The sequence below is a fragment of the Oncorhynchus keta genome, unplaced genomic scaffold, assembly GCF_023373465.1.
Source record: "Oncorhynchus keta strain PuntledgeMale-10-30-2019 unplaced genomic scaffold, Oket_V2 Un_contig_16248_pilon_pilon, whole genome shotgun sequence".
In the NCBI taxonomy this organism is placed as follows: Eukaryota; Metazoa; Chordata; class Actinopteri; order Salmoniformes; family Salmonidae; genus Oncorhynchus; species Oncorhynchus keta.
The window spans coordinates 38,236-62,500 of record NW_026279793.1 but is presented as its reverse complement, the minus strand read 5'-3'; the positions used below and the strand labels follow the sequence as shown (position 1 = coordinate 62,500).

General features: G+C 57.0%; 1 protein-coding gene and 1 long non-coding RNA gene across 2 annotated transcripts in view; both read right to left on the bottom strand.

The window, feature by feature from the left end:
- The window catches only part of LOC127919292 (MAP kinase-interacting serine/threonine-protein kinase 2-like), a gene marked incomplete at its 3' end in the record, with an annotated part of 64,153 nt that overhangs the window by 1,879 nt on the left and 38,009 nt on the right, over window positions 1-24,265 (bottom strand). The window lies entirely within an intron of this gene.
- On the bottom strand, window positions 5,155-5,718 carry LOC127919291 (uncharacterized). Its single transcript, XR_008102462.1, has 3 exons — window positions 5,570-5,718; window positions 5,365-5,487; window positions 5,155-5,241 (listed from the first exon to the last, which is right to left on the bottom strand). It is a non-coding gene; the product is annotated as an uncharacterized LOC127919291 (long non-coding RNA).

The following is a 24,265-nucleotide window of genomic DNA, read 5'->3' as shown; positions in this document are numbered from 1 at the left end:
TACTGGTCTTGTTGGCTAGTGATTGTGCTGTTCGTTACTGGTCTTGTTGTCTAGTGATTGTGCTGTTCGTTACTGGTCTTGTTGTCTAGTGATTGTGCTGTTCGTTACTGGTCTTGTTGACTAGTGATTGTGCTGTTCGTTACTGGTCTTGTTGGCTAGTGATTGTGCTGTTCGTTACTGGTCTTGTTGGCTAGTGATTCTGCTGTTCGTTACCGGTCTTGTTGGCTAGTGATTCTGTGGTCACATTGCAATGCTACTAAATACTAAGTGAGTGTATGTAAACTTCTAACCCACTGGGAATGTGATGAAAGAAATAAAAGCTGAAATCATTCTCTACTATTATTCTGACATTTCACATTCTTAAAATAAAGTGGTGATCCTAACTGACCAAAGAGGGAATTTTTACAACGATTAAATGCCAGGAATTGTGAAAAACTGAGTTCAAATGTACACTGCTCAAAAAAATAAAGGGAACACCAAAATATCACATCCTAGATCTGAATTAATGAAATATTCTTATTAAATATTTTTTAAATAGTTGAATGCGCTGACAACATGTATCAATGGAAATCAAATTTATCAACCCATGGAGGTCTGGGTTGATACATTTCCTCATGTCAGCATCAATCTGGATATGATGAGGCTGTAGCCACTGTCAGTCTCTCATCATACTGTTGAACTGGTCCACCTGAATAAGTCAGTCTCTCATCATACTGTTGAACTGGTCCACCTGAATAAGTCAGTCTCTCATCATACTGTTGAACTGGTCCACCTGAATAAGTCAGTCTCTCATCATACTGTTGAACTGGTCCACCTGAATAAGTCAGTCTCTCGTCATACTGTTGAACTGGTCCACCTGAATAAGTCAGTCTCTCATCATACTGTTGAACTGGTCCACCTGAATAAGTCAGTCTCTCATCATACTGTTGAACTGGTCCACCTGAATAAGTCAGTCTCTCATCATACTGTTGAACTGGTCCACCTGAATAAGTCAGTCTCTCATCATACTGTTGAACTGGTCCACCTGAATAAGTCAGTCTCTCATCATACTGTTGAACTGGTCCACCTGAATAAGTCAGTCTCTCATCATACTGTTGAACTGGTCCACCTGAATAAGTCAGTCTCATCATACTGTTGAACTGGTCCACCTGAATAAGTCAGTCTCTCATCATACTGTTGAACTGGTCCACCTAAATAAGTCAGTCAAAATCTTGGTTGGAGGATTCCTGGAATCAGGAGGGAATAAGCTCCCACAACAACCAGTAACCACTAGCAGTGGGCTGAAGGGAGGAGTAGATTCTAGCTAGCTACTACCCCCAGGGCCCACAACAACCAGTAACCACTAGCAGTGGGCTGAAGGGAGGAGTAGATTCTAGCTAGCTACTACCCCCAGGGCCCACAACAACCAGTAACCACTAGCAGTGGGCTGAAGGGAGGAGTAGTTTCTAGCTAGCTACTACCCCTAGGGCCCAGAACAACCAGTAACCACTAGCAGTGGGCTGAAGGGAAGAGTAGATTCTAGCTAGCTACTAGCCCCAGCTCCCACAACAACCAGTAACCACTAGCAGTGGGCTGAAGGGAGGAGTAGATTCTAGCTAGCTACTACCCCTAGGGCCCAGAACAACCAGTAACCACTAGCAGTGGGCTGAAGGGAGGAGTAGATTCTAGCTAGCTACTACCCCTAGGGCCCAGAACAACCAGTAACCACTAGCACTGGGCTGAAGGGAAGAGTAGATTCTAGCTAGCTACTAGCCCCAGCTCCCACAACAACCAGTAACCACTAGCAGTGGGCTGAAGGGAGGAGTAGATTCTAGCTAGCTACTACCCCCAGCTCCCACAACAACCAGTAAACACTAGCAGTGGGCTGAAGGGAGGAGTAGATTCTAGCTAGTTACTACCCACAGAGCCCAGAACATGAAGCTAGACACCACAAACCACTTTTAAAAACAACTACAGCAGAAACTAAGCCCGTCTCTGTTGTCATTATACTAATCCCCCTTGGCTTTGCTGGAACATGGTGGAATGCCTGGCACACTGTGTGTGTGTGTGTGTGTGTGTGTGTGTGTGTGTGTGTGTGTGTGTGTGTGTGTGTGTGTGTGTGTGTGTGTGTGTGTGTGTCAAGAAAGTTCTGGAACCCTGTGATAGTTCTCGGATGAGATGAAAAATACCATAGCTTTGGTGCGGGTATAGCTGACCTGGGCTAGCTGGCGCCACCTAGAGTAAAAACCTCCCTTTTAATAGATACTTGAGTCAAATAGCAATATATCGTCAAAAAATGAAGTTGAGTTCTATTGGCTGCAGGCATCAACTTTGTCCAACAGTAATAACCTGCCTGTACACTACACTCTAGAATCCACAACAGTAATAACCTGCCTGTACACTACACTCTAGAATCCACAACAGTAATAACCTGCCTGTACACTACACTCTAGAATCCACAACAGTCCAACAGTAATAACCTGCCTGTACACTACACTCAAGAATCCACAACAGTCCAACAGTAATAACCTGCCTGTACACTACACTCTAGAATCCACAACAGTAATAACCTGCCTGTACACTACACTCAAGAATCCACAACAGTCCAACAGTAATAACCTGTCTGTACACTACACTCAAGAATCCACAACAGTCCAACAGTAATAACCTGCCTGTACACTACACTCTAGAATCCACAACAGTAATAACCTGCCTGTACACTATACTCTAGAATCCACAACAGTAATAACCTGCCTGTACACTACACTCTAGAATCCACAACAGTCCAACAGTAATAACCTGCCTGTACACTACACTCAAGAATCCACAACAGTCCAACAGTAATAACCTGCCTGTACACTACACTCTAGAATCCACAACAGTAATAACCTGCCTGTACACTACACTCAAGAATCCACAACAGTCCAACAGTAATAACCTGCCTGTACACTACACTCAAGAATCCACAACAGTCCAACAGTAATAACCTGCCTGTACACTACACTCTAGAATCCACAACAGTAATAACCTGCCTGTACACTATACTCTAGAATCCACAACAGTAATAACCTGCCTGTACACTACACTCTAGAATCCACAACAGTCCAACAGTAATAACCTGCCTGTACACTACACTCAAGAATCCACAACAGTCCAACAGTAATAACCTGCCTGTACACTACACTCTAGAATCCACAACAGTAATAACCTGCCTGTACACTACACTCAAGAATCCACAACAGTCCAACAGTAATAACCTGCCTGTACACTACACTCTAGAATCCACAACAGTAATAACCTGCCTGTACACTACACTCAAGAATCCACAACAGTCCAACAGTAATAACCTGTCTGTACACTACACTCAAGAATCCACAACAGTCCAACAGTAATAACCTGCCTGTACACTACACTCTAGAATCCACAACAGTAATAACCTGCCTGTACACTATACTCTAGAATCCACAACAGTAATAACCTGCCTGTACACTACACTCTAGAATCCACAACAGTCCAACAGTAATAACCTGCCTGTACACTACACTCAAGAATCCACAACAGTCCAACAGTAATAACCTGCCTGTACACTACACTCTAGAATCCACAACAGTAATAACCTGCCTGTACACTACACTCAAGAATCCACAACAGTCCAACAGTAATAACCTGCCTGTACACTACACTCTAGAATCCACAACAGTAATAACCTGCCTGTACACTACACTCAAGAATCCACAACAGTCCAACAGTAATAACCTGTCTGTACACTACACTCAAGAATCCACAACAGTCCAACAGTAATAACCTGCCTGTACACTACACTCTAGAATCCACAACAGTAATAACCTGCCTGTACACTATACTCTAGAATCCACAACAGTAATAACCTGCCTGTACACTACACTCTAGAATCCACAACAGTCCAACAGTAATAACCTGCCTGTACACTACACTCAAGAATCCACAACAGTCCAACAGTAATAACCTGCCTGTACACTACACTCTAGAATCCACAACAGTAATAACCTGCCTGTACACTACACTCAAGAATCCACAACAGTCCAACAGTAATAACCTGCCTGTACACTACACTCAAGAATCCACAACAGTCCAACAGTAATAACCTGCCTGTACACTACACTCTAGAATCCACAACAGTAATAACCTGCCTGTACACTATACTCTAGAATCCACAACAGTAATAACCTGCCTGTACACTACACTCTAGAATCCACAACAGTCCAACAGTAATAACCTGCCTGTACACTACACTCAAGAATCCACAACAGTCCAACAGTAATAACCTGCCTGTACACTACACTCAAGAATCCACAACAGTAATAACCTGCCTGTACACTACACTCTAGAATCCACAACAGTCCAACAGTAATAACCTGCCTGTACACTACACTCAAGAATCCACAACAGTCCAACAGTAATAACCTGCCTGTACACTACACTCTAGTATCCACAACAGTCCAACAGTAATAACCTGCCTGTACACTACACTCAAGAATCCACAACAGTCCAACAGTAATAACCTGCCTGTACACTACACTCAAGAATCCACAACAGTCCAACAGTAATAAGCTGCCTGTACACTACACTCAAGAATCCACAACAGTCCAACAGTAATAACCTGCCTGTACACTACACTCTAGAATCCACAACAGTAATAACCTGCCTGTACACTACACTCTAGAATCCACAACAGTAATAACCTGCCTGTACACTACACTCTAGAATCCACAACAGTAATAACCTGCCTGTACACTACACTCTAGAATCCACAACAGTAATAACCTGCCTGTACACTACACTCTAGTATCCACACCAGTAATAACCTGCCTGTACACTACACTCTAGTATCCACAACAGTCCACCAGTAATAACCTGCCTGTACATTACACTCTAGAATCCACAACAGTAATAACCTGCCTGTACACTACACTCTAGAATCCACAACAGTAATAACCTGCCTGTACACTACACTCTAGAATCCACAACAGTAATAACCTGCCTGTACACTACACTCTAGAATCCACAACAGTAATAACCTGCCTGTACACTACACTCTAGAATCCACAACAGTAATAACCTGCCTGTACACTACACTCTAGAATCCACAACAGTAATAACCTGCCTGTACACTACACTCTAGAATACACAACAGTAATAACCTGCCTGTACACTACACTCCAGAATCCACAACAGTAATAACCTGCCTGTACACTACACTCTAGAATCCACAACAGTAATAACCTGCCTGTACACTACACTCTAGAATCCACAACAGTAATAACCTGCCTGTACACTACACTCTAGAATCCACAACAGTAATAACCTGCCTGTACACTACACTCTAGTATCCACAACAGTAATAACCTGCCTGTACACTACACTCCAGAATCCACAACAGTAATAACCTGCCTGTACACTACACTCTAGAATCCACAACAGTAATAACCTGCCTGTACACTACACTCCAGAATCCACAACAGTAATAACCTGCCTGTACACTACACTCTAGTATCCACAACAGTAATAACCTGCCTGTACACTACACTCTAGTATCCACAACAGTAATAACCTGCCTGTACACTACACTCTAGAATCCACAACAGTAATAACCTGCCTGTACACTACACTCCAGAATCCACAACAGTAATAACCTGCCTGTACACTACACTCTAGAATCCACAACAGTAATAACCTGCCTGTACACTACACTCTAGTATCCACAACAGTAATAACCTGCCTGTACACTACACTCTAGAATCCACAAACATCAGTAGTGTCCTGTGACTGGATTCGTCCCAAAGGGAACCTTAAATAATGCACAACTTCTGACCAGGGCCTATAGTGAATAGGGTGTAATTTGGAACACAGATTCTGAACCGAATCCATCTGGTAAAAAAATAAATCATTAGAGATCAGCTGACACGCCCACTCCCTCCCGCTGGCCCAGCCAATCAAAATGTGGTTTCTACATTAAGGTAGGGGCCTTGGAATGAAGCCCAGAACTGGTTTTGTAACAGCAGGAGAAATAAAATATGGATTCTGCTCAAATAAAGGGAGGATAGAGGGACAGAAGGGAGGAGGGGGTGGAGGGTGGTTCGCTAGATATAACCCCCATGCCAAAGTGAATCCACAGTTTTTGGTATCTGGTGGGAAAAAATATATAATAATATCCAGCACGCTTGCTTTCTCTGGGAACATTCTTCAAGTCTCCAGGCGATAGGGAAGGAACAGTTTAATTTAGATGTGGTGAAAAAAATACCTCCCTCTCCTCCAGGCTTAGACAGAGGTTAGATCTCCCTCTCCTCCAGGCTTAGACAGAGGTTATATCTCCCTCTCCTCCAGGCTTAGACAGAGGTAATATATCTCCTCTCCTCCAGGCTTAGACAGAGGTTATATCTCCCTCTCCTCCAGGCTTAGACAGAGGTTAGATCTCCCTCTCCTCCAGGCTTAGACAGAGGTTATATCTCCCTCTCCTCCAGGCTTAGACAGAGGTAATATATCTCCCTCTCCTCCAGGCTTAGACAGAGGTAATATATCTCCCTCTCCTCCAGGCTTAGACAGAGGTAATATATCTCCCTCTCCTCCAGGCTTAGACAGAGGTAATATATCTCCCTCTCCTCCAGGCTTAGACAGAGGTTATATCTCCCTCTCCTCCAGGCTTAGACAGAGGTAATATATCTCCCTCTCCTCCAGGCTTAGGCAGAGGTAATATCTCCCTCTCCTCCAGGCTTAGACAGAGGTTAGATCTCCCTCTCCTCCAGGCTTAGACAGAGGTAATATCTCCCTCTCCTCCAGGCTTAGACAGAGGTAATATCTCCCTCTCCTCCAGGCTTAGACAGAGGTAATATCTCCCTCTCCTCCAGGCTTAGACAGAGGTAATATCTCCCTCTCCTCCAGGCTTAGACAGAGGTGTACACTACAATTCTGGCCTCGATTTAGCTGTCTCAGACAATTCCCCATGACGTTGCTTACTCTGGGAGAGCGGCCCTCACGAGACTAGTTTAACGTGAGCAGGACAGAGACACAAACCGAGGGCTACCGATCCAGCCTGAGCCATCCCAATATTTTCAAACGATTTTAAAAAATCTGCACAAAATCTGCAAGACTTAGTGTAGTGCCACCCGGGCATTAGGGGCCCAGTCAGAAACGTGTAGTGTCACCTGGGCATTAGGGGCCCAGTCAGAAACGTGTAGTGTCACCCGGGCATTAGGGGCCCAGTCAGAAACGTGTAGTGCCACCCGGGCATTAGGGGCCCAGTCAGAAACGTGTAGTACCACCCCGGGCATTAGGGGCCCAGTCAGAAACGTGTAGTGTCACCCGGGCATTAGGGGCCCAGTCAGAAACGTGTAGTGTCACCCGGGCATTAGGGGCCCAGTCAGAAACGTGTAGTGTCACCCGGGCATTAGGGGCCCAGTCAGAAACGTGTAGTGTCACCCGGGCATTAGGGGCCCAGTCAGAAACGTGTGGCCCGGCCACGTCACAGGGAAAGCCTAGAGACCCAGCCATGTTACAGGGAAAGCCTAGAGACCCAGCCATGTTACAGGGAAAGCCTAGAGACCCAGTCATGTTACAGGGAAAGCCTAGAGACCAAGCCATGTTACAGGGAAAGCCTAGAGACCCAGCCATGTTACAGGGAAAGCCTAGAGACCCAGCCATGTCACAGGGAAAGCCTAGAGACCCAGACATGTTACAGGGAAAGCCTAGAGACCCAGCCATGTCACAGGGAAAGCCTAGAGACCCAGCCATGTTACAGGGAAAGCCTAGAGACCCAGTCATGTCACAGGGAAAGCCTAGAGACCCGGCCATGTTACAGGGAAAGCCTAGAGGCCCAGCCATGTCGCAGGGAAAGCCTAGAGACCCAGCCATGTTACAGGGAAAGCCTAGAGGCCCGGCTATGTCGCAGGGAAAGCCTAGAGACCCAGACATGTCACAGGGAAAGCCTAGAGACCCAGCCATGTCACAGGAAAGCCTAGAGACCCAGCCGTGTCACAGGGAAAGCCTAGAGACACGGCCATGTTACAGGGAAAGCCTAGAGACACGGCCATGTTACAGGGAAAGCCTAGAGACCAAGCCATGTTACAGGAAAGCCTAGAGACCAAGCCATGTTACAGGGAAAGCCTAGAGACCCAGCCATGTTACAGGGAAAGCCTAGAGACCCAGCCATGTCACAGGGAAAGCCTAGAGACCCGGCCATGTCACAGGAAAGCCTAGAGACCCAGCCGTGTCACAGGGAAAGCCTAGAGACACGGCGACGTCACAGGGAAAGCCTAGAGACCAAGCCATGTTACAGGGAAAGCCTAGAGACCGAGCCATGCCACAGGGAAAGCCCAGAGACCCAGCCATGTTACAGGGAAAGCCTTGAGACCCAGCCATGTCACAGGGAAAGCCTGGAGACCGGGCCATGTCACAGGGAAAGCCTAGAGACCCGGCCATGTCACAGGGAAAGCCTAGAGACCCAGCCGTGTCGCAGGGAAAGCCTAGAGACCCAGCCGTGTCACAGGAAAAGCCTAGAGACCCAGCCATGTCACAGGGAAAGCCTAGAGACCCAGCCATGTCACAGGGAAAGCCTAGAGACCCAGCCATGTCACAGTGAAAGCCTAGAGACCCAGCCATGTCACAGTGAAAGCCTAGAGACACGGCCATGTCACAGTGAAAGCCTAGAGACCCAGCCATGTCACAGTGAAAGCCTAGAGACCCAGCCATGTCACAGGGAAAGCCTAGAGACCCAGCCATGTCACAGGGAAAGCCAAGAGACACGGCCATGTCACAGTGAAAGCCTAGAGACACGGCCATGTCACAGTGAAAGCCTAGAGACCCGGCCATGTCACAGGGAAAGCCTAGAGACCCAGCCATGTCACAGGGAAAGCCTAGAGACCCAGCCATGTCACAGGGAAAGCCTAGAGACCCAGCCATGTCACAGGGAAAGCCTAGAGACCCAGCCATGTCACAGTGAAAGCCTAGAGACCCAGCCATGTCACAGTGAAAGCCTAGAGACACGGCCATGTCACAGTGAAAGCCTAGAGACCCAGCCATGTCACAGTGAAAGCCTAGAGACCCAGCCATGTCACAGGGAAAGCCTAGAGACCCAGCCATGTCACAGGGAAAGCCAAGAGACCAAACCATGTCACAGGAAAGCCTAGAGACCCAGCCATGTCGCATGGAAAGCCTAGGCTGGTTGTTACATATAGATACAGAATGACTCACACAGAACTGCGTGGTCTGAAGGCATATTGTATATTATTAGGGGCCCAGAGGTCAGGCTGCTGTGGAGGAGAATCTAGGCTTTAGAACACCTAAAAGCTGAGCTGTCCACATCTAAAAGCTGAGCTAGTGTTCCTGTATGTGTAGCAGAGGAGGAGAATGCAGGAGCGGATTGATAAATATAGACATGACTCACTTAAACAACACTGCTGCATGTTTTATTTATGGCACTTCAATGCTGGCTTGATACTACAACTGATAGGCCTTTAAAAAGCCATTTAGACCCCGAAAGAAAAACACTGAGGCTGATTTATAAGTAGATGACCAGTTTCTGGCTATAAACACGATCACGGCTGGCCCTCAGCCCTAAGTCGACACGATCACGGCTGGCCCCCTCAGCCCTAAGTCGACACGATCACGGCTGGCCCCCTCAGCCGACACGATCACGGCTGGCCCCCTCAGCCGACACGATCACGGCTGGCCCCCTCAGCCGACACGATCACGGCTGGCCCCTCAGCCGACACGATCACGGCTGGCCCCCTCAGCCGACACGATCACGGCTGGCCCCTCAGCCGACACGATCACGGCTGGCCCCCTCAGCCGACCGCGATCACGGCTGGCCCCTCAGCCGACACGATCACGGCTGGCCCCCTCAGCCGACACGATCACGGCTGGCCCCCTCAGCCGACACGATCACGGCTGGCCCCCTCAGCCGACACGATCACGGCTGGCCCCCTCAGCCGACACGATCACGGCTGGCCCCCTCAGCCGACACGATCACGGCTGGCCCCCTCAGCCGACACGATCACGGCTGGCCCCCTCAGCCGACACGATCACGGCTGGCCCCCTCAGCCGACACGATCACGGCTGGCCCCCTCAGCCGACACGATCACGGCTGGCCCCCTCAGCCGACACGATCACGGCTGGCCCCTCAGCCGACACGATCACGGCTGGCCCCCTCAGCCGACACGATCACGGCTGGCCCCCTCAGCCGACACGATCACGGCTGGCCCCCTCAGCCGACACGATCACGGCTGGCCCCTCAGCCGACACGATCACGGCTGGCCCCCTCAGCCGACACGATCACGGCTGGCCCCCTCAGCCGACACGATCACGGCTGGCCCCCTCAGCCGACACGATCACGGCTGGCCCCCTCAGCCGACACGATCACGGCTGGCCCCCTCAGCCGACACGATCACGGCTGGCCCCCTCAGCCGACACGATCACGGCTGGCCCCTCAGCCGACACGATCACGGCTGGCCCCCTCAGCCGACACGATCACGGCTGGCCCCCTCAGCCCGACACGATCACGGCTGGCCCCTCAGCCGACACGATCACGGCTGGCCCCCTCAGCCGACACGATCACGGCTGGCCCCCTCAGCCGACACGATCACGGCTGGCCCCCTCAGCCGACACGATCACGGCTGGCCCCTCAGCCGACACGATCACGGCTGGCCCCCTCAGCCGACACGATCACGGCTGGCCCCCTCAGCCGACACGATCACGGCTGGCCCCCTCAGCCGACACGATCACGGCTGGCCCCCTCAGCCGACACGATCACGGCTGGCCCCTCAGCCGACACGATCACGGCTGGCCCCCTCAGCCGACACGATCACGGCTGGCCCCTCAGCCGACACGATCACGGCTGGCCCCCTCAGCCGACACGATCACGGCTGGCCCTCAGCCGCCCCCCCTCAGCCGACACGATCACGGCTGGCCCCCTCAGCCGACACGATCACGGCTGGCCCCCTCAGCCGACACGATCACGGCTGGCCCCCTCAGCCGACACGATCACGGCTGGCCCCCTCAGCCGACGATCACGGCTGGCCCCCTCAGCCGACACGATCACGGCTGGCCCCCTCAGCCGACACGATCACGGCTGGCCCCCCTCAGCCGACACGATCACGGCTGGCCCCCTCAGCCCGACACGATCACGGCTGGCCCCTCAGCCGACACGATCACGGCTGGCCCCTCAGCCGACACGATCACGGCTGGCCCCCTCAGCCGACACGATCACGGCTGGCCCCCTCAGCCGACCGCGATCACGGCTGGCCCCCTCAGCCGACACGATCACGGCTGGCCCCCTCAGCCGACACGATCCGGGCTGGCCCCCTCAGCCGACACGATCACGGCTGGCCCCCTCAGCCGACACGATCACGGCTGGCCCCCTCAGCCGACACGATCACGGCTGGCCCCCTCAGCCGACACGATCACGGCTGGCCCCTCAGCCGACACGATCACGGCTGGCCCCTCAGCCGACACGATCACGGCTGGCCCCCTCAGCCGACACGATCACGGCTGGCCCCCTCAGCCGACACGATCACGGCTGGCCCCCTCAGCCGACACGATCACGGCTGGCCCCCTCAGCCGACACGATCACGGCTGGCCCCCTCAGCCGACACGATCACGGCTGGCCCCCTCAGCCGACACGATCACGGCTGGCCCCCTCAGCCGACACGATCACGGCTGGCCCCCTCAGCCGACACGATCACGGCTGGCCCCCTCAGCCGACACGATCACGGCTGGCCCCCTCAGCCGACACGATCACGGCTGGCCCCCTCAGCCGACACGATCACGGCTGGCCCCCTCAGCCGACACGATCACGGCTGGCCCCCTCAGCCGACACGATCACGGCTGGCCCCTCAGCCGACACGATCACGGCTGGCCCCCTCAGCCGACACGATCACGGCTGGCCCCTCAGCCGACCTGCGATCACGGCTGGCCCCTCAGCCGACCACGATCACGGCTGGCCCCTCAGCCGACGATCACGGCTGGCCCCCTCAGCCGACACGATCACGGCTGGCCCCCTCAGCCGACACGATCACGGCTGGCCCCCTCAGCCCGACACGATCACGGCTGGCCCCTCAGCCGACACGATCACGGCTGGCCCCCTCAGCCCGACACGATCACGGCTGGCCCCCTCAGCCGACACGATCACGGCTGGCCCCCTCAGCCGACACGATCACGGCTGGCCCCCTCAGCCCGACACGATCACGGCTGGCCCCCTCAGCCGACACGATCACGGCTGGCCCCCTCAGCCCGACACGATCCGCGGCTGGCCCCCTCAGCCGACACGATCACGGCTGGCCCCCTCAGCCGACACGATCACGGCTGGCCCCCTCAGCCGACACGATCACGGCTGGCCCCCTCAGCCGACACGATCACGGCTGGCCCCTCAGCCGACACGATCACGGCTGGCCCCCTCAGCCGACACGATCACGGCTGGCCCCTCAGCCGACACGATCACGGCTGGCCCCTCAGCCGACACGATCACGGCTGGCCCCTCAGCCCGACACGATCACGGCTGGCCCCCTCAGCCGACACGATCACGGCTGGCCCCCTCAGCCGACACGATCACGGCTGGCCCCCAGCCGACACGATCACGGCTGGCCCCTCAGCCGACCGCGATCACGGCTGGCCCCTCAGCCGACACGATCACGGCTGGCCCCCTCAGCCGACACGATCACGGCTGGCCCCCTCAGCCCGACACGATCACGGCTGGCCCCCTCAGCCCGACACGATCACGGCTGGCCCCCTCAGCCGACACGATCACGGCTGGCCCCCTCAGCCGACACGATCACGGCTGGCCCCTCAGCCGACACGATCACGGCTGGCCCCTCAGCCGACACGATCACGGCTGGCCCCCTCAGCCGACGATCACGGCTGGCCCCCTCAGCCGACACGATCACGGCTGGCCCCCTCAGCCGACACGATCACGGCTGGCCCCTCAGCCGACACGATCACGGCTGGCCCCTCAGCCGACACGATCACGGCTGGCCCCCTCAGCCGACACGATCACGGCTGGCCCCCTCAGCCGACACGATCACGGCTGGCCCCTCAGCCGACACGATCACGGCTGGCCCCCTCAGCCGACACGATCACGGCTGGCCCCCTCAGCCGACACGATCACGGCTGGCCCCCTCCTTGCCCCGACACGATCACGGCTGGCCCCCTCAGCCGACACGATCACGGCTGGCCCCCTCAGCCGACACGATCACGGCTGGCCCCCTCAGCCCGACACGATCACGGCTGGCCCCCCCTCAGCCGACACGATCACGGCTGGCCCCTCAGCCGACACGATCACGGCTGGCCCCTCAGCCGACACGATCACGGCTGGCCCCCTCAGCCGACACGATCACGGCTGGCCCCCTCAGCCGACACGATCACGGCTGGCCCCCTCAGCCGACACGATCACGGCTGGCCCCCTCAGCCGACACGATCACGGCTGGCCCCTCAGCCGACACGATCACGGCTGGCCCCCTCAGCCGACACGATCACGGCTGGCCCCTCAGCCGACACGATCACGGCTGGCCCCCTCAGCCGACACGATCACGGCTGGCCCCTCAGCCGACACGATCACGGCTGGCCCCCTCAGCCGACACGATCACGGCTGGCCCCCTCAGCCGACACGATCACGGCTGGCCCCCTCAGCCGACACGATCACGGCTGGCCCCTCAGCCGACCTGCGATCACGGCTGGCCCCTCAGCCGACACGATCACGGCTGGCCCCTCAGCCGACACGATCACGGCTGGCCCCCTCAGCCGACACGATCACGGCTGGCCCCCTCAGCCGACACGATCACGGCTGGCCCCCTCAGCCGACACGATCACGGCTGGCCCCCTCAGCCGACACGATCACGGCTGGCCCCCTCAGCCGACACGATCACGGCTGGCCCCCTCAGCCGACACGATCACGGCTGGCCCCCTCAGCCCGACACGATCACGGCTGGCCCCCTCAGCCGACACGATCACGGCTGGCCCCCTCAGCCGACACGATCACGGCTGGCCCCCTCAGCCGACACGATCACGGCTGGCCCCTCAGCCGACACGATCACGGCTGGCCCCTCAGCCGACACGATCACGGCTGGCCCCCTCAGCCGACACGATCACGGCTGGCCCCCTCAGCCGACACGATCACGGCTGGCCCCCTCAGCCGACACGATCACGGCTGGCCCCCTCAGCCGACACGATCACGGCTGGCCCCTCAGCCGACACGATCACGGCTGGCCCCCTCAGCCGACACGATCACGGCTGGCCCCTCAGCCCTAAATCGACACGATCACGGCTGGCCCCCTCAGCCCTAAATCGACACGATCACGGCTGGCCCCTCAGCCCTAAATCGACACGATCACGGCTGGCCCCCTCAGCCCTAAATCGACACGATCACGGCTGGCCCCCTCAGCCCTAAATCGACACGATCACGGCTGGCCCCCTCAGCCCTAAATCGACACGATCACGGCTGGCCCCCTCAGCCCTAAATCGACACGATCACGGCTGGCCCCTCAGCCCTAAATCGACACGATCACGGCTGGCCCCCAGCCCTAAATCGACACGATCACGGCTGGCCCCTCAGCCCTAAATCGACACGATCACGGCTGGCCCCTCAGCCCTAAATCGACACGATCACGGCTGGCCCCCTCAGCCCTAAATCGACACGATCACGGCTGGCCCCCTCAGCCCTAAATCGCACGATCACGGCTGGCCCCCTCAGCCCTAAATCGCCGCGATCACGGCTGGCCCCTCAGCCCTAAATCGCCGCGATCACGGCTGGCCCCCTCAGCCGAAATCGCGATCACGGCTGGCCCCCTCAGCCCGACACGATCACGCTGGCCCCCTCAGCCGACACGATCACGGCTGGCCCCCTCAGCCGACACGATCACGGCTGGCCCCCTCAGCCGACACGATCACGGCTGGCCCCCTCAGCCGACACGATCACGGCTGGCCCTCAGCCGACACGATCACGGCTGGCCCCCTCAGCCGACACGATCACGGCTGGCCCCCTCAGCCGACACGATCACGGCTGGCCCCCTCAGCCTAAATCGACACGATCACGGCTGGCCCCCTCAGCCCTAAATCGACACGATCACGGCTGGCCCCTCAGCCCTAAATCGACACGATCACGGCTGGCCCCCTCAGCCCTAAATCGACACGATCACGGCTGGCCCCCTCAGCCCTAAATCGACACGATCACGGCTGGCCCCCTCAGCCCTAAATCGACACGATCACGGCTGGCCCCCTCAGCCCTAAATCGACACGATCACGGCTGGCCCCCTCAGCCCTAAATCGACACGATCACGGCTGGCCCCCTCAGCCCTAAATCGACACGATCACGGCTGGCCCCTCAGCCCTAAATCGACACGATCACGGCTGGCCCCCTCAGCCCTAAATCGACACGATCACGGCTGGCCCCCTCAGCCCTAAATCGACACGATCACGGCTGGCCCCTCAGCCCTAAATCGACACGATCACGGCTGGCCCCCTCAGCCCTAAATCGACACGATCACGGCTGGCCCCCTCAGCCCTAAATCGCGCGATCACGGCTGGCCCCCTCAGCCCTAAATCGCCGCGTCACGGCTGGCCCCCTCAGCCCTAAATCGCCGCGATCACGGCTGGCCCCCTCAGCCCTAAATCGCCGCGATCACGGCTGGCCCCCTCAGCCCTAAATCGCCGCGATCACGGCTGGCCCCTCAGCCCTAAATCGCCGCGATCACGGCTGGCCCCCTCAGCCCTAAATCGCCGCGATCACGGCTGGCCCCTCAGCCCTAAATCGCCGCGATCACGGCTGGCCCCCTCAGCCCTAAATCGCGCGATCACGGCTGGCCCCTCAGCCCTAAATCGCCGCGATCACGGCTGGCCCCTCAGCCCTAAATCGCGCGATCACGGCTGGCCCCCTCAGCCCTAAATCGCCGCGATCACGGCTGGCCCCCTCAGCCCTAAATCGCCGCGATCACGGCTGGCCCCCTCAGCCCTAAATCGCCGCGATCACGGCTGGCCCCCTCAGCCCTAAATCGCGCGATCACGGCTGGCCCCTCAGCCCTAAATCGCGCGATCACGGCTGGCCCCTCAGCCCTAAATCGCCGCGATCACGGCTGGCCCCTCAGCCCTAAATCGCCGCGATCACGGCTGGCCCCCTCAGCCCTAAATCGCCGCGATCACGGCTGGCCCCCTCAGCCCTAAATCGCCGCGATCACGGCTGGCCCCCTCAGCCCTAAATCACCGCGATCACGGCTGGCCCCCTCAGCCCTAAATCACCGCGATCACGGCTGGCCCCTCAGCCCTAAATCACCGCGATCACGGCTGGCCCCCCTCAGCCCTAAATCACCGCGATCACGGCTGGCCCCCTCAGCCCTAAATCACCGCGATCACGGCTGGCCCCCTCAGCCCTAAATCACCGCGATCACGGCTGGCCCCCTCAGCCCTAAATCACCGCGATCACGGCTGGCCCCCTCAGCCCTAAATCACCGCGATCACGGCTGGCCCCCTCAGCCCTAAATCACCGCGATCACGGCTGGCCCCCTCAGCCCTAAATCACGCGATCACGGCTGGCCCCTCAGCCCTAAATCACCGCGATCACGGCTGGCCCCCTCAGCCCTAAATCACCGCGATCACGGCTGGCCCCCTCAGCCCTAAATCACCGCGATCACGGCTGGCCCCCTCAGCCCTAAATCACCGCGATCACGGCTGGCCCCCTCAGCCTAAATCACCGCGATCACGGCTGGCCCCTCAGCCCTAAATCACCGCGATCACGGCTGGCCCCCTCAGCCCTAAATCACCGCGATCACGGCTGGCCCCTCAGCCCTAAATCACCGCGATCACGGCTGGCCCCCTCAGCCCTAAATCACCGCGATCACGGCTGGCCCCCTCAGCCCTAAATCACCGCGATCACGGCTGGCCCCCTCAGCCCTAAATCACCGCGATCACGGCTGGCCCCCTCAGCCCTAAATCACCGCGATCACGGCTGGCCCCCTCAGCCCTAAATCACCGCGATCACGGCTGGCCCCCTCAGCCCTAAATCACCGCGATCACGGCTGGCCCCCTCAGCCCTAAATCACCGCGATCACGGCTGGCCCCCCTCAGCCCTAAATCACCGCGATCACGGCTGGCCCCCTCAGCCCTAAATCACCGCGATCACGGCTGGCCCCCTCAGCCCTAAATCACCGCGATCACGGCTGGCCCCCTCAGCCCTAAATCACCGCGATCACGGCTGGCCCCCTCAGCCCTAAATCACCGCGATCACGGCTGGCCCCCTCAGCCCTAAATCACCGCGATCACGGCTGGCCCCCTCAGCCCTAAATCACCGCGATCACGGCTGGCCCCCTCAGCCCTAAATCACCGCGATCACGGCTGGCCCCCTCAGCCCTAAATCACCGCGATCACGGCTGGCCCCCTCAGCCCTAAATCACCGCGATCACGGCTGGCCCCCTCAGCCCTAAATCACCGCGATCACGGCTGGCCCCCTCAGCCCTAAATCACCGCGATCACGGCTGGCCCCCTCAGCCCTAAATCACCGCGATCACGGCTGGCCCCTCAGCCCTAAATCACCACGATCACGGCTGGCCCCCTCAGCCCTAAATCACCACGATCACGGCTGGCCCCCTCAGCCCTAAATCACCACGATCACGGCTGGCCCCCTCAGCCCTAAATCACCACGATCACGGCTGGCCCCCTCAGCCCTAAATCACCACGATCACGGCTGGCCCCCTCAGCCCTAAATCACCACGATCACGGCTGGCCCCCTCAGCCCTAAATCACCACGATCACGGCTGGCCCCCTCAGCCCTAAATCACCACGATCACGGCTGGCCCCTCAGCCCTAAATCACCACGATCACGGCTGGCCCCCTCAGCCCTAAATCACCACGATCACGGCTGGCCCCCTCAGCCCTAAATCACCACGATCACGGCTGGCCCCCTCAGCCCTAAATCACCACGATCACGGCTGGCCCCCTCAGCCCTAAATCACCACGATCACGGCTGGCCCCCTCAGCCCTAAATCACCACGATCACGGCTGGCCCCCTCAGCCCTAAATCACCACGATCACGGCTGGCCCCCTCAGCCCTAAATCACCACGATCACGGCTGGCCCCCTCAGCCCTAAATCACCACGATCACGGCTGGCCCCCTCAGCCCTAAATCACCACGATCACGGCTGGCCCCCTCAGCCCTAAATCACCACGATCACGGCTGGCCCCCTCAGCCCTAAATCACCACGATCACGGCTGGCCCCCTCAGCCCTAAATCACCACGATCACGGCTGGCCCCCTCAGCCCTAAATCACCACGATCACGGCTGGCCCCCTCAGCCCTAAATCACCACGATCACGGCTGGCCCCCTCAGCCCTAAATCACCACGATCACGGCTGGCCCCCTCAGCCCTAAATCACCACGATCACGGCTGGCCCCTCAGCCCTAAATCACCACGATCACGGCTGGCCCCCTCAGCCCTAAATCACCACGATCACGGCTGGCCCCCTCAGCCCTAAATCACCACGATCACGGCTGGCCCCCTCAGCCCTAAATCACCACGATCACGGCTGGCCCCCTCAGCCCTAAATCAACACGATCACGGCTGGCCCCTCAGCCCTAAATCAACACGATCACGGCTGGCCCTCAGCCCTAAATCAACACGATCACGGCTGGCCCTCAGCCCTAAATCAACACGATCACGGCTGGCCCTCAGCCCTAAATCAACACGATCACGGCTGGCCCTCAGCCCTAAATCAACACGATCACGGCTGGCCCTCAGCCCTAAGTCAACACGATCACGGCTGGCCCTCAGCCCTAAGTCAACACGATCACGGCTGGCCCTCAGCCCTAAGTCAACACGATCACGGCTGGCCCTCAGCCCTAAGTCAACACGATCACGGCTGGCCCTCAGCCCTAAGTCAACACGATCACGGCTGGCCCTCAGCCCTAAGTCAACACGATCACGGCTGGCCCTCAGCCCTAAGTCAACACGATCACGGCTGGCCCTCAGCCCTAAGTCAACACGATCACGGCTGGCCCTCAGCCCTAAGTCAACACGATCACGGCTGGCCCTCAGCCCTAAGTCAACACGATCACGGCTGGCCCTCAGCCCTAAGTCAACACGATCACGGCTGGCCCTCAGCCCTAAGTCAACACGATCACGGCTGGCCCTCAGCCCTAAGTCAACACGATCACGGCTGGCCCTCAGCCCTAAGTCAACACGATCACGGCTGGCCCTCAGCCCTAAGTCAACACGATCACGGCTGGCCCTCAGCCCTAAGTCAACACGATCACGGCTGGCCCTCAGCCCTAAGTCAACACGATCACGGCTGGCCCTCAGCCCTAAGTCAACACGATCACGGCTGGCCCTCAGCCCTAAGTCAACACGATCACGGCTGGCCCTCAGCCCTAAGTCAACACGATCACGGCTGGCCCTCAGCCCTAAGTCAACACGATCACGGCTGGCCCTCAGCCCTAAGTCAACACGATCACGGCTGGCCCTCAGCCCTAAGTCAACACGATCACGGCTGGCCCTCAGCCCTAAGTCAACACGATCACGGCTGGCCCTCAGCCCTAAGTCAACACGATCACGGCTGGCCCTCAGCCCTAAGTCAACACGATCACGGCTGGCCCTCAGCCCTAAGTCAACACGATCACGGCTGGCCCTCAGCCCTAAGTCAACACGATCACGGCTGGCCCTCAGCCCTAAGTCAACACGATCACGGCTGGCCCTCAGCCCTAAGTCAACACGATCACGGCTGGCCCTCAGCCCTAAGTCAACACGATCACGGCTGGCCCTCAGCCCTAAGTCAACACGATCACGGCTGGCCCTCAGCCCTAAGTCAACACGATCACGGCTGGCCCTCAGCCCTAAGTCAACACGATCACGGCTGGCCCTCAGCCCTAAGTCAACACGATCACGGCTGGCCCTCAGCCCTAAGTCAACACGATCACGGCTGGCCCTCAGCCCTAAGTCAACACGATCACGGCTGGCCCTCAGCCCTAAGTCAACACGATCACGGCTGGCCCTCAGCCCTAAGTCAACACGATCACGGCTGGCCCTCAGCCCTAAGTCAACACGATCACGGCTGGCCCTCAGCCCTAAGTCAACACGATCACGGCTGGCCCTCAGCCCTAAGTCAACACGATCACGGCTGGCCCTCAGCCCTAAGTCAACACGATCACGGCTGGCCCTCAGCCCTAAGTCAACACGATCACGGCTGGCCCTCAGCCCTAAGTCAACACGATCACGGCTGGCCCTCAGCCCTAAGTCAACACGATCACGGCTGGCCCTCAGCCCTAAGTCAACACGATCACGGCTGGCCCTCAGCCCTAAGTCAACACGATCACGGCTGGCCCTCAGCCCTAAGTCAACACGATCACGGCTGGCCCTCAGCCCTAAGTCAACACGATCACGGCTGGCCCTCAGCCCTAAGTCAACACGATCACGGCTGGCCCTCAGCCCTAAGTCAACACGATCACGGCTGGCCCTCAGCCCTAAGTCAACACGATCACGGCTGGCCCTCAGCCCTAAGTCAACACGATCACGGCTGGCCCTCAGCCCTAAGTCAACACGATCACGGCTGGCCCTCAGCCCTAAGTCAACACGATCACGGCTGGCCCTCAGCCCTAAGTCAACACGATCACGGCTGGCCCTCAGCCCTAAGTCAACACGATCACGGCTGGCCCTCAGCCCTAAGTCAACACGATCACGGCTGGCCCTCAGCCTAAGTCAACACGATCACGGCTGGCCCTCAGCCCTAAGTCAACACGATCACGGCTGGCCCTCAGCCCTAAGTCAACACGATCACGGCTGGCCCTCAGCCCTAAGTCAACACGATCACGGCTGGCCCTCAGCCCTAAGTCAACACGATCACGGCTGGCCCTCAGCCCTAAGTCAACACGATCACGGCTGGCCCTCAGCCCTAAGTCAACACGATCACGGCTGGCCCTCAGCCCTAAGTCAACACGATCACGGCTGGCCCTCAGCCTAAGTCAACACGATCACGGCTGGCCCTCAGCCCTAAGTCAACACGATCACGGCTGGCCCTCAGCCCTAAGTCAACACGATCACGGCTGGCCCTCAGCCCTAAGTCAACACGATCACGGCTGGCCCTCAGCCCTAAGTCAACACGATCACGGCTGGCCCTCAGCCCTAAGTCAACACGATCACGGCTGGCCCTCAGCCCTAAGTCAACACGATCACGGCTGGCCCTCAGCCCTAAGTCAACACGATCACGGCTGGCCCTCAGCCCTAAGTCAACACGATCACGGCTGGCCCTCAGCCCTAAGTCAACACGATCACGGCTGGCCCTCAGCCCTAAGTCAACACGATCACGGCTGGCCCTCAGCCCTAAGTCAACACGATCACGGCTGGCCCTCAGCCCTAAGTCAACACGATCACGGCTGGCCCTCAGCCCTAAGTCAACACGATCACGGCTGGCCCTCAGCCCTAAATCAACACGATCACGGCTGGCCCTCAGCCCTAAATCAACACGATCACGGCTGGCCCTCAGCCCTAAATCAACACGATCACGGCTGGCCCTCAGCCCTAAATCAACACGATCACGGCTGGCCCTCAGCCCTAAATCAACACGATCACGGCTGGCCCTCAGCCCTAAATCAACACGATCACGGCTGGCCCTCAGCCCTAAATCAACACGATCACGGCTGGCCCTCAGCCTAAATCAACACGATCACGGCTGGCCCTCAGCCCTAAATCAACACGATCACGGCTGGCCCTCAGCCCTAAATCAACACGATCACGGCTGGCCCTCAGCCCTAAATCAACACGATCACGGCTGGCCCTCAGCCTAAATCAACACGATCACGGCTGGCCCTCAGCCCTAAATCAACACGATCACGGCTGGCCCTCAGCCCTAAATCAACACGATCACGGCTGGCCCTCAGCCCTAAATCAACACGATCACGGCTGGCCCTCAGCCCTAAGTCAACACGATCACGGCTGGCCCTCAGCCCTAAGTCAACACGATCACGGCTGGCCCTCAGCCCTAAGTCAACACGATCACGGCTGGCCCTCAGCCCTAAGTCAACACGATCACGGCTGGCCCTCAGCCCTAAGTCAACACGATCACGGCTGGCCCTCAGCCCTAAGTCAACACGATCACGGCTGGCCCTCAGCCCTAAGTCAACACGATCACGGCTGGCCCTCAGCCCTAAGTCAACACGATCACGGCTGGCCCTCAGCCCTAAGTCAACACGATCACGGCTGGCCCTCAGCCCTAAGTCAACACGATCACGGCTGGCCCTCAGCCCTAAGTCAACACGATCACGGCTGGCCCTCAGCCCTAAGTCAACACGATCACGGCTGGCCCTCAGCCCTAAGTCAACACGATCACGGCTGGCCCTCAGCCCTAAGTCAACACGATCACGGCTGGCCCTCAGCCCTAAGTCAACACGATCACGGCTGGCCCTCAGCCCTAAGTCAACACGATCACGGCTGGCCCTCAGCCCTAAGTCAACACGATCACGGCTGGCCCTCAGCCCTAAGTCAACACGATCACGGCTGGCCCTCAGCCCTAAGTCAACACGATCACGGCTGGCCCTCAGCCCTAAGTCAACACGATCACGGCTGGCCCTCAGCCCTAAGTCAACACGATCACGGCTGGCCCTCAGCCCTAAGTCAACACGATCACGGCTGGCCCTCAGCCCTAAGTCAACACGATCACGGCTGGCCCTCAGCCCTAAGTCAACACGATCACGGCTGGCCCTCAGCCCTAAGTCAACACGATCATGGCTGGTCCTCAGCCCTAAGACAAGTGATGAGCAAGGAGATGATATCTATTCCCTTTCTGAAACACACTCAGCTGTTTCCAAGTTTTAAAAGTTTTCCTGAGGCATTTACTGACTATAGCCATAACTACAGATGTAATTCATACCAACACATATCATATTCTCCCTGCCTACGAGGGAAAACCCAATGAGGTAAGGAGCAAGCTGGTCCACAAATTAGCCTGAAAGCTAAACAGCTACCTCGTGGACGGCTGTGGTTAGCTAAATATATAAACAATACGAAAACATACATGACATCACACCTGCCCAGAACTACCTGCTCTGCCCCTCCCTCCCCCATGACATCACACCTGCCCAGAACTACCTGCTCTGCCCCTCCCTCCCCCCATGACATCACACCTGCCCAGAACTACCTGCTCTGCCCCTCCCTCCCCCATGACATCACACCTGCCCAGACCTCCCTGCTCTGCCCCCCTCCCCCATGACATCACACCTGCCCAGACCTACCTGCTCTGCTCCCCCTCCCCCCATGACATCACACCTGCCCAGAACTCCCTGCTCTGCCCCTCCCTCCCCCATGACATCACACCTGCCCAGAACTCCCTGCTCTGCCCCTCCCTCCCCCCATGACATCACACCTGCCCAGAACTACCTGCTCTGTCCCCCTCCCTCCCCCCATGACATCACACCTGCCCAGAACTACCTGCTCCCCCACCTGGAACCCTGTGTATATATCTACCCCAATTACCTGGTACTGGAACCCTGTGTATATATCTACCACAATTACCTGGTAACATGGACCTGGAACCCTGTGTATATATCTACCCCAATTACCTGGTAACTGGTAACTGGGACCTGGAACCCTGTGTATATATCTACCCCAATTACCTGGTAACTGGGACCTGGAACCCTGTGTATATATCTACCACAATTACCTGGTAACATGGACCTGGAACCCTGTGTATATATCTACCCCAATTACCTGGTAACATGGACCTGGAACCCTGTGTATATATCTACCCCAATTACCTGGTAACATGGACCTGGAACCCTGTGTATATATCTACCCCAATTACCTGGTAACATGGACCTGGAACCCTGTGTATATATCTACCCCAATTACCTGGTAACATGGACCTGGAACCCTGTGTATATATCTACCCCAATTACCTGGTAACACGGACCTGGAACCCTGTGTATATATCTACCCCAATTACCTGGTAACACGGACCTGGAACCCTGTGTATATATCTACCCCAATTACATTGTTGAGAATGACCAGTTAGTTAGCATTTCAACTGTTAGTACAGACCTTTTCATTTACCAAGCATTACACTGTTAGTCTACACCTGTTGTTTACCAAGGACCCAGTCAGTCAGCATTTCACTGTTAGTCTACACCTGTTGTTTACCAAGCATTTCACTGTTAGTCTACACCTGTTGTTTACCAAGCATTTCACTGTTAGTCTACACCTGTTGTTTACCAAGCATTTCACTGTTAGTCTACACCTGTTGTTTACCAAGCATTTCACTGTTAGTCTACACCTGTTGTTTACCAAGCATTTCAC